This window comes from Adiantum capillus-veneris, chromosome 28, assembly GCF_014529385.1.
Source record: "Adiantum capillus-veneris isolate H3 chromosome 28, ASM1452938v2, whole genome shotgun sequence".
Classification (NCBI taxonomy): Eukaryota; Viridiplantae; Streptophyta; class Polypodiopsida; order Polypodiales; family Pteridaceae; genus Adiantum; species Adiantum capillus-veneris.
The window spans coordinates 136,393,013-136,404,273 of NC_140958.1; the positions used below are offsets into that span (position 1 = coordinate 136,393,013).

At 42.7% G+C, this 11,261-nt stretch overlaps 1 pseudogene; it reads left to right on the forward strand.

Moving 5' to 3' along the window:
- Positions 1-887: 887 nt before the first annotated feature.
- On the forward strand, positions 888-7,418 carry LOC147421362 (uncharacterized; annotated as a pseudogene).
- Positions 7,419-11,261: the final 3,843 nt, after the last annotated feature.

Consider the following 11,261-nt stretch of genomic DNA (forward strand, 5'->3'; position numbering starts at 1 on the left):
TCAACAACAGATTGTTGGCAGCACAGAGGCCATCATTTGAACAGTTGGGCGATTATTTTTGTAGAGGATTGAATCTAGAGCTGCGCAGTTCAGTAGCAAGAAGAGGAGTGATCAACAATGAAGCAGATTTCAATGAGTTGGTGGAAGCAGCCACAAGGGCAGAAAGAAGGTATGGAAGCCTTGAGAAGAGAAAGAAATCTTCCAAAAGGCAAGAATCAGATTCAGAGGATGAAGAAGATGATGAAGAAACAGATGACTCCTCAGATGAGGAAGACTCAGAGTCTGAAAAGGATTCTGATGAAGAAGATGATGATTGGTCAGAGAAAAAGAAAAAGAAGAAATCCTCCAGGCAGGAGAGGGACAAAGAGAAAAAGGGTAAAAGCAGGGAGCAGACAGTTCCTGGAAAAGAAGACATTAGTCAGATGATTGTCAGTCAATTGAAGAATTTGGGTCTTACAAAACTGGGTATGCCAGAGAGGCCTTATTGTCAAACATGTCAAGTGTTTGGCCATAGTGATGAAAGATGTTGGTACAATCCAAATTATCGGGGACGCATTCCAGAAAGGGTGCAGCAAAGAATGAATCCACCTGCAGCGAATGTCATGATTGCAGGAGGGCCTCAGGGAAGGCCACAGAATTTTAGAAACTGGGGAAATTCAAGTCCTATTCAGAGACTTCAAGCCCAAGAAGGGTGGGGTAATCAAAGGAATCAGGACAGAATGGGAGGAAATTTACCGTGTACCAATTGTGGAACACAAGGGCACAGACAGGGACCTGAATGCACCCTGTGGTGCAAACACAGGAGTGAGAGGGGGATCCCTATAGTACAATATAATAATAAAGGCGGCCAGCCTCAACAAAGGCCTCTTGCACAGTTAAATGTTGTCATGTTGGAAGAAGAAGAACAGGAATCTGAAGAGTTCCTGATGAATGCCAAAGTGGAGCCTGATAGGGCCCGGATGCCTAATGAGCGCTGCTGTGGAAGAGGGGAATCAAGCAACCTGTTCCAATGTGATTGTACAGAGTGTGTCTCGATTGAAGGAGTTAAAGAGGGGGATAATGTTCCTGGAGCTATGGTGGTAACCAGGTCGTCAGGAAAGGTAAAGGGGGATAAGGTTCAGAAAAAAGAAGAACAACAACCAATCGACTGGAAGGTTCAGGACCAGATTAGAATGGCAGTATTGAAGGAGATAAATAAAGTGAACAAGCGACAAGAGGATAAAAGAAGGGAAACTCAGGAAGTCCCTGAGGCAATAGTAAGGTATCCGGCGGACAGAATACAGGAAGGAGTTGGTAAAGGACATGATCAGGCGCTGACTGTATAGAAGAAAGCTGCAGTCAAGATGTCTGAGGAGTTTTTTGATGCATTAATGGAAGCACCTACTCAGATCAGCTTGAGGCAGATTTTGAGTTTGGTACCAAGCTTTGCAGAACAATTCATGCAGAAGTTACAACAACAGTATGGGGGAAAGAATCCGATTGACTTACAAACAGATGAAGATCCGGATCAGGAGATTGAGGTAGCAGAAATGCAACCTGCAGATGTTGATTACAAAGTTCCAGTGATCAGTGTAAAGATGGAGCAGATATTTATGCCAGGAGTGTTGATTGATGGAGGATCAGGAGTGAATGTACTTCCAGAGGAAACATGCAGGAAGATGAACATTACCTGTTGGGATCCGGCACCATTTCAAGTGAAAATGGCAGATCAGAGGAGGATCCAGCCATTAGGGATTGTCAGGAATAAGGAAATTGAGATTGGAGGTCTCAAGTTTAAAGTCAATTTTGTGGTGTTGCAATTGGAAAAGTCTTCTCAGTCGTATCCTATGATTCTTGGGAGACCTTGGCTTAGAGCAGCAAAAGTCAAGCAACATTGGGGAGCAGATTATGTGATATTGAGACAGGGCAAGAAAAAGGTGAGAATGAAGATGGTGGCCATCAAAATACTTCCACCTGATTGCAGACCTTTGCATGCAGAAACAATCAATATGGCTCCAGAATTGGAAGAAGATGAGGAAGAGGAATTTTTTAGGGTAAATTCTTCTGTCATTCCAATATTTGAAGTGGATGTACAAAATATTGCAGAGAAATATGTAGCTAATGATCCCAAGGTGGAGAAATTGAAGAAAAAATTGGGCAAGAGAAAGCTGTTTCCTGAAGGATCTGATTTGGAGGCAGAACAGAAACAGACAGAGATCAGGGCAGAGAAAGATTTTGAGGAATATCTTTCAAAAATTTCAAGGGTAAGGAAAGATGATTTGGAAGACATGGATCTAGGAACAGAGGGGAATTCTCAGAAGGTCAGGGTCAGTGTCAATCTGGATCAAAATTTTAAAAGAGGACTGCAGGGTTTACTCAGGGAATACAAGGATGTATTTGCCTGGCACTACAGTGACATGAAAGGAGTGGATCCAGATTTTTGTGAACACAGGATCAACCTGAAGGCTGATGCAGTCCCAGTGGTACAACAAAGATACAGATTAAACCCAAGTTATGCTAAGCAGGTGAAAGAGGAATTGGACAAGCTTTTGGCAGTAGGTTTCATTTACCCGGTTGACAAGGTGACATGGTTATCTCCAATAGTGGTTGTTCCAAAGAAGAATGGGAAGATCAGGGTTTGTGTGGATTGGAGGAAGCTGAATGCTGCCACACCGACTGATCCTTTTCCACTTCCATATTGTGATACAATATTGGATGCGGTTGCAGGACATGAAATGTATAGCTTTTTGGATGGTTTTAGTGGCTATAATCAGATCAGGATGGCAGTGGAGGACAGAGAAAAAACAGCCTTTATTACAGAATGGGGAGTGTTTGCTTACAATGTGATGGGGTTTGGATTGAAAAATGCACCTCCTACTTTTCAGAAGTGGGTTCAGCAAGTGTTTGCTCCTTTCTTGACAACTTTTATGAGGGTGTTCCTGGATGATTTCAGTGTTTTTGGGAGAAAAGATGAGCATTTGGGACATCTCAGGCTCTGTTTGCAGAAGTGCAGGGAAGATAGACTTTCTTTGAACCCTGAAAAGTGTGCATTTGCAGTAAGCAGTGGGATTCTTTTGGGACATGTGATATCAAAAGAAGGGATTGCCATTGATTCCAGGAAGGTGGAGGCAATTCTGAAGGCACCAGTACCTAAGAACCTGAAGCAGTTGTCAAGGTTTTTGGGACAAGTAAAGTGGCATAACAGATTTTTGAGGTATTTGGCATATGTTTGTCAATCACTGACAAAGCTTACCAAGAAGGATGTACCATTCTTATAGTCTACTGATCAGCAAAAGGCCTTTGAATTATTGAAGAAGATGTTGGTGGTGGCACCAATTCTAATTTCTCCAGATTGGAATTTTCCATTCCATATATTTCTGGATGCAAGTCATTGTGCAGTGGGAGCAGTCCTGATGCAAGAGAGTGAGAAGGGATGGTTTAGACCTATCTATTATGCAAGCAGGGTGCTATCCTCTGCTGAAAGGAACTATTCAGTAACTAAAAGAGAAGGTTTAGGCATGGTTTATGCATTGAAGAAGTTCAGGCATTACTTGTTGGCCAATAAGGTGGTGTTTCATGTGGATCATCAAGCTTTGATCTATATGGTTAATAAACCACAGTTGTCAGGCAGGTTGGCAAGATGGGTTCTTTTACTTCAGGAATTTGACTATAGTGTGGTGCATACACCGGGGAAAGAGCATGCCATTGCAGATTGCTTGAGCAGATTGGAGACAGGAGAACAAACAGATGGAGTGCCTGATGAATTACCTGATGCAGGACTGTTTCAGGTGGTGACAGGTCTAATAGCAGAAGATTGGTATGATGAGATGTTTCAGTTCTTGGTGGAGGGTTTTTTTCCAGAAGAGATGACTTCAGATAGAAGGAAGAGGTTGGCATTGAGGAGCAGATCATTTATGGTAATATCAGGAATGTTATACAAGAAAGGAATAGATCAGGTGATCAGAAGGTGTGTTTCAGGGAAAGCTAAACAAAAGGAAGTTCTTTTAGAGGCTCATTGGGGCAATGCTGGAGGACACTTTTCTCATGAAGTAACTGCTAGAAAAGTATTTCAGGCAGGGTTATGGTGGCCAAGTATTCATAAGAATGCTTACAACTATTGCAGGCAGTGTTTGGTCTGTCAGAGGGATGGAAGGCCAAATGATGCAGATAGGATGCCTTTGCAACCAGTGGTACCACTTGAACCTTTTCAAAAGTGGGGGTTAGATTTCATGGGACCTATTATTCCTTCGGCAAGAAATACTCAAAACAGATATATTCTGGTGGCTACTGATTATGCAACAAAATGGGTTGAAGCAGTGGCACTAAGGGATAATACTGCAGGTAGTGTGGCAAGATTCCTCTATAGGAATATTATGACCAGATTTGGGTATCCCGTGGAATTGGTTTCAGATCAAGGAGTACATTTCCTCAACAAAGTGATCAAGAAGTTGACTGAGTCACACCTGATAATACACAAGAAGTCTACAGTGTATTATCCACAAGCAAATGGACAGGCAGAGAGTACTAATAAGATCCTGATCAGAATTTTGAAGAAGATTGTGGAGGACAATAGGAAGGATTGGGATACAAAGCTTGATTCTGCTTTGTGGGCTTTCAGGACAGCTTTCAAGGTGATAACAGGTCAGACACCTTTCAGGCTAGTATATGGACTAGAAGCAGTAGTACCAATGGAATTTGTAGTTCCTAGTTTGAGAATTGCAGCTAAGCATAGACTGTCTCCAGAACAGTCTATACCTTTCAGGGAGGAATCCTTGTTGAAATTGGAGGAGGATAGGATTCTGAGTGCTTATTTGGCAGAAGCAGTGCAGAACAGAAGGAAAGCATGGGTGTCTCGACACATTAAGTTCAAATTTTTGAAAAAAGGAGATTGGGTCATGGTATATAACAGTAAGTTGGGGCCAAGACCAGGGAAACTCAAGCTGAGATATGTAGGGCCTTATCAAATAGCAGAAGTCAGAGGGCCAGGAACTTTTGTGTTACAGGATGAAGTTGGGAACCATTTTGGAAAACCACTGAATGGGTATCGATTGAAATTATTTGAAGGGGAGGTTCCTCAAAAAGAGTGTCAAAATGAGGTGGGAATATATTTTCTCGATTCGGGGGTACGAGGTATTATGAATAGAGAAGTGAAGGTGGAGTGTGAGACCACGTTTTCGTGTTTTCAAACTGACAGAGGACTTGACATTTCAAGTAATAGTGTGTCAGCGTTAGTGCCTGCCATGCAGAAGAGAAAGAGTGTGTTGCTAGGTGAAGAGCAAGCCCAGCGTACGCCGCCGTTAGCTAGAGAAGCTGCAGATTTTGAAGCGATGGTGCAAAGGACGGGGCTGAGATCGGCAAGGCCAAACCCTGGAACAATGGTGGAGATCGACGATGAGGAAGAGGATGTACAGCAGCTGACACCGCTTCAAATGAAGGCCAGACAAGCAACAGAGCATCATCTCATGGATATTAAGGTGGAGATCGATTCCTTCCAACCCAGACATGCACGATGGCTGCAGTCTATTCAGCTATTGGAGTATGCACAGTTGCCATGGACACACTGGTGTTTCACGACTCAAACAGGCATGATGATGGCACAACTTATAGATTTTAATGGATTGGTGGGACACGGAGTTTACTTGTCAGCAGCATTAGTGGCAACAGTATTTTGATTGCCTGAAGGAATTGATAATGCGGTGGACAAAGCATCTGAGGAGGACATGGATGTAGAATTCGGGAAGAGTGAAGGTACTCGCAATTATTTTTCTTTGAAAAATGTGTCTGATGTAGAGAGATTGCAGCAAATAAAATGGTTTTTGGAAAGGGTCATGTTATTGGTGAAGTTGGATTACATATCAAGAGAGAATTATGCAATTCTCAGCATGGCAGAGAAGGGTAAGAGATTTGGATGGGCAACAATGTTGTATGAAAAAATACATTCAGAGGTATTTTTCAAAGAAAAGAAAAGAGTGCAGAGAAGTACAAAAGTGGGACCTTTGATTGCTGCAATTTTCATGCATGTAAAGAATAATGGTGTATTGAGGGCGATGACACCATCAGGGTCAAGACAGGTGGCTGATAGACAGGAAGGACACAATCAGGAAGTATTTGGGCAGCATGAACTGTTGGATTCTGAGCAGATGATTGATAGGGAAATGAAGACAAAGAAGTATCATGAGTCCAAGACAGGCATATATAAGAGTATGTGGTCAGCAAAGTATTCACATGGTGAATGTATGGAAACTATGGGGTTGAATACAGATGTAGAGATTCCAAAATTCTGGGCTGAAGAGGAAGATGGACAGATAAAGATTGTGGGGGCTCAGACAACTCCGGTGAAGCGTTCCATCAAGTTGAAGAAAAGAAGGTTAGATGTCGTGCAGACCAAGGAGACTGAGAGTGGAAAGAAGCAAGAGGATATCAAACAGTCTCTTGTTAAACAATTTTTTCAAGATGTTACATACTCAAAAGCCTTAGAGTCTGTAGAGATATTAAAGGAGTTTGTGGAGCAGCAGAACATGAACAATGTACTTTTGGAGAGGACAAATGGAAAACTTGTGGAGGAGAAAGAAGAATTGGCAAGGCAGTTGAGTAAAAAGACAATGACAGTGGAGGAAATTGAAGAGTTGCAGGAGAAGCTCAAGGCAGCATCAGAGCAAAATCAGAAAATGGAAGAAAAGTTCAAGATGTTTCAGGGTCATTTGCACAAAAGAGAGAGCAATGCAAAAATGTACAAAGTGTGGCAGAATGAGTGGAAAGCAGTATTGACTATGGAGTTGGGGAATTTAGCAAATACTAATGTAGCTTTAGAAGCAGACAACAGGGTTCTACTGAATAGAGTGGCAGCCTGTAAAGATGTGGAAAAGCAAATTAGAGAATGCACAGATGATGAGTTGTCAATTGATGGATGGTACTTGTCACCTGAGGAGGTTGAAGACATGAAGGCTCAACTGAGGAAGCAGGGAGAACAAATTTGGCAAAATCTGGGAGTCAGGCTAGAAGAAGTGATGTCTAAACCATATGAAATATTTGCCAAAGAAGAAAACAAGGAGGAGTATGAGTTACTGAAATTTCAGTATGAGGAGTTACATGAAAAATATAACTCTCTTCTTGAGCAATAGTCAGATGATGTACTAAAGACTCCAATGTTGGATACTTTAGTGGATACAATTTCACAGCATGTGAAAAAAGATAATCAGGAATTGGAAAAGTTTTCTGAAGAGATTGCAGATCAGGGGCAAAACAGTGTGGTTGCAGAAAAGGAGAAGACTGTACCTGAAACAAATCTGATGCAGCAGGCGCAGATTAATGAAGAAGAAAGCTTGCAACAGCTGATAGTAGATGATCAGGGAGATACAGAATTGCAAAATGTGGAGGACAAATTTGAAGAAATGCTTACTCAAGAAGATGGTGTGCTGGAGGTTGAACAAAAGGAGTGATCAAGGGAATTGTGGGTTCAGGTCGCCAAAAAGTTTCTTTTTGGTACCACCGGGTGTGCCAGGTGGTAAAGGGGACCTTTACCATAATTAATATGCAGTCAGCTGTCAGGATGACTTCAGATTCCAATCAGGAATTCATCAGGTCAGAGTCAACTCAGGAGATAATCAGAAACCTATTAGGAAGTAAGTAGGAAAAGACATTATGTGAAAGGATGTAACTTTTCGTAGGGGCTTTTGTATCTTTTGTGATCTTCGATGATGTAAGGAAGTAAGGGGATGACGCTGGTGTGTGATGATGATGGGAAATGGAAGGCGGCAGTTATATCTATCTGTCTATTGTATGTTCTGATTCTGATCTATGTCTGATGAATAACTGATGAAATCCTGAGTATAAATATGAGATATATGTATTCCCTTTGATCTTGTCGATGAAGTATCTGAAGGTTTGAAGTGCATACATACTGTGTAGTTCTGTATTGGTGGTTGGTTAAGTGTTAGGCAATTATCAGAGAATATGCAGAATCTGTCTAAGCCTTTCCTGATCAACCCCATTACACACAGGATCTGCATCAGAGGAACGTCGTCGACTAGACTGTTCAAATTTTGCCATGATTCCACAATCTTGAGTAAAACGCTTTTTGTTGATCCGTTCCACCCTAAAATGTCGACCTTTACACCATGCTGCTGTGTATGACTTATACTACAACGAACAAAGATTATGAGTGGCCGTTCAAACGTTTAGAAATAAAGTCACTAGCTAGTCATACATTGCAAACTTACCTTGGTCGCGCAACCCCGAGATTACTCCCACTCTTCCTCAGTCACTTCGTCACCGCATTGTTGTGCGCTTTTCAATTGGTTGTGCAACCATCTTAAGCTCATGAATGTTGGTAGGCTCTCCAGAACCGTCGGATAGTGCATCGGTGGTCGTCTTCCCGATCTCCACTCGATTCGTGCCCTTTGTCGCTCTTGCTTTGCATCCTCATATTGTGAAATCCACTTTTGCATCACTGGATTGTGAAGCATGCAAAATCGGTTGATTTTAGCCTCTAGATCTTCCGTCATCTTCTTCTCAACACCGAGATTGCACATGACAATCCCATATATGCGCTCATCATCTATGGTTCGCCATAGCGTGTCCCGAGTTTTATCAAATCCGTCTAGCCACTCTCCAATGTACACTAGGGACTCTGATACCAACCAAACTTCTTCCATGCTACCCTCCGGACGTGCCTTTTGACGCACATATCCCTTAAGCGTTTTCATGAAACGTTCTAAGAAGAACATCCATCTGAAATGAACTGTGCCAGCTATTTCCACCTCATCAACTATGTGAACAAGAAGATGCACCTGAATGGTTAGCATGGTAGTAGGAAAATGTTTCTCAAACATGCACACAAGCTCCGCAGCATTTAGTTTGGCGAATGGTATGGAGTCTACGTTGATCTCCTTTTGTGAGATCCATTGCACCAGCTTTGCAAGTTTGTAGATTGTGTTACGGATGTCGAGAGACAAACATCCCTCAATGGCAACCAGTAAAATAAGCTGTAAAGTATGTGCAGCAATGATATTGAAGTCCACATTTTATGCAATGATATTAAAGTCCACTATGAACGTACCTGACACATTTTATGCCAATCGTGTGACTTCAAACCGGTAAGCTTTCCTTCTTTAGTAAAACACGTTCAGAGCGAGTGCATTACGCCAGTGGGGGTCCGCAAAGATCGAATGGTCTCTTTTACTTTGCGTTCTTGGGCTCTTGTGAAAATCCATGGTGCTTTAGGGAGTTTTATCGATCCATCAGACGCTGTTTGCGGCCAATATTGCTCCATACGATCCACATTTCTAAGGTCACCTCTGGCTCCCAAAGTATCTTTCTTGCCGGTCAGATGGTCCCATAGTAGATTACCCACATTCTTGAATATGTGCATTGGATCGAGCAAGTGATTGATCATGAGTCGGGGCCAGTATGGTAACTCGTACCATAGAGATAGTCTCTTCATCCCTCGAGGCAATCCGTCATCGCACATCTCCTTCTGCTCTAACCATGTTTGTGCAGACATCCTTGGTGGCTCTCTTCCCAAAAAGCCATCGCGTAACACATGATTCTCTGGAAGATACGCTTGATGACCTTCGTAGATTTGCTTCTTCAGTGAGGGCGCCCTACGTGCATTCAGTCTAGGTCCACATGTGACACATGCTCTGTATCCGCTTGTTTGAAGCCCTGCATGTATACACATGATAATAGATCAACTATGGGAAAAAACAAGATTTACAGTGTCTGAGTGAGGAGTGTCAATAGATCACCTGAGCATTCTGTTAGCCCGGGATAGTCATGCATGGTCCACATTAGAATGCCTCTGATCAAAGCATTCCGTCGTCGTGTGTGTCGGCTCAAATCCACCACCTCTATGCCAATCCACAATTGTTGTAGCTCTTCCAATAGTGGACGAAGATACACATCCATATTCTCCACTTTATATCGCCCTGGCACAATCAAGCTTAGCCATAGGTGCCCCTTCTTCGTAGTCAACCACGGGGGAATGTTGTAGTTGACGATGACAACGGGCCATACACTGTAAGATGTTGATCTTTGACCAAATGGATTTACGCCATCCATAGCCAGGCCTAAGCGCAAATTTCGAGCTTCCCTGGCAAAATCCGACCATGTTCCATCTATATGTTTCCAGGCTGTGCAATCTGCAGGAATTCGTAGCACACCATCCGAAGATTTATTCTCCTCATGCCATGATGCTAGGGCGGCCATGGACTTACATTCGAAGAGATGCTTGATGCGAGGAAGCAGAGGAAAATGTCGCAAAACCTTTTGTGGAATTTTTGTCCCGTGGAGATCTACTCGATATCTTTCGGAATCACATTTTGGACACTTCTTTATGTCTATGTATTCCCCTCTGAAAAGAATGCAGTCATTAGGACAAGCGTGGATAGAATTGTAATCCATCCCCAAGTTTCGCAAAATCTTTCTTCCTTCATCTCGGGAATCTGGCATCACATTGTCAGCTGGTAGTATGTGCTCTTTAAGCAATCTACACAACATAAAAATACGATACAGTCGTGTGAAAATCTATAAGATCATTATACATTTAGAGTTTTATTAAAGTAAACTATTGCAATAGATCACCTGAAAAGCCCTGTGACGCTAGTGTCACTCCATCCAAACTTTACCTGCATGTTGAGAAGAACCAGGAGTGCTTTCAATCTAGACATATGTGCTCCATTATACAATGGCGTATCGGCTTCACTTTTCATATCATCATAGATAAGCCTTTCTGAATCCATGATCGTCTCGATCATTTCATCAATCTCGGGCTCAAACATTGCCTTGTTGGGAATGTGCTCTGCATGATCATCCCCCGAGCTGTCAGAGGCTACATCTTGTGGCCTCACATATGCTGCTTGACCAAAGCGCCTGCGAACACGTCTATTGGGTTGTAAGATTGCTGCTTCTTGGCCAGCGTCAGAGTCCGACGAGTTATAATTGGCAACAACTCGATCTATAATAGATGGATCGAACTCGCCAAATTCGCGAACGTGCTGCAAAGAAACACGTCTTGTCCGTCACACAGCATGCTTGCATTGATTACAAGGACATAAGATCCTCGTTGAGAGATAGGTGTTTCGGTTGGACGGTCCCACATCCTCGTCACTACTCATAATGAGGATAAAAATCTTATAACCTGGAGAACAAATTTAATATTCTATTGGCATTCTTCGTCTTATCTCTCTCTCTCTCTCTCTCTCTCTCTCTCTACCTCACATTCTCTAGTCATGTCCAATCCCCGCACACCTCGGTCTAGAGGTGCACGGAGATCAGAACCACCG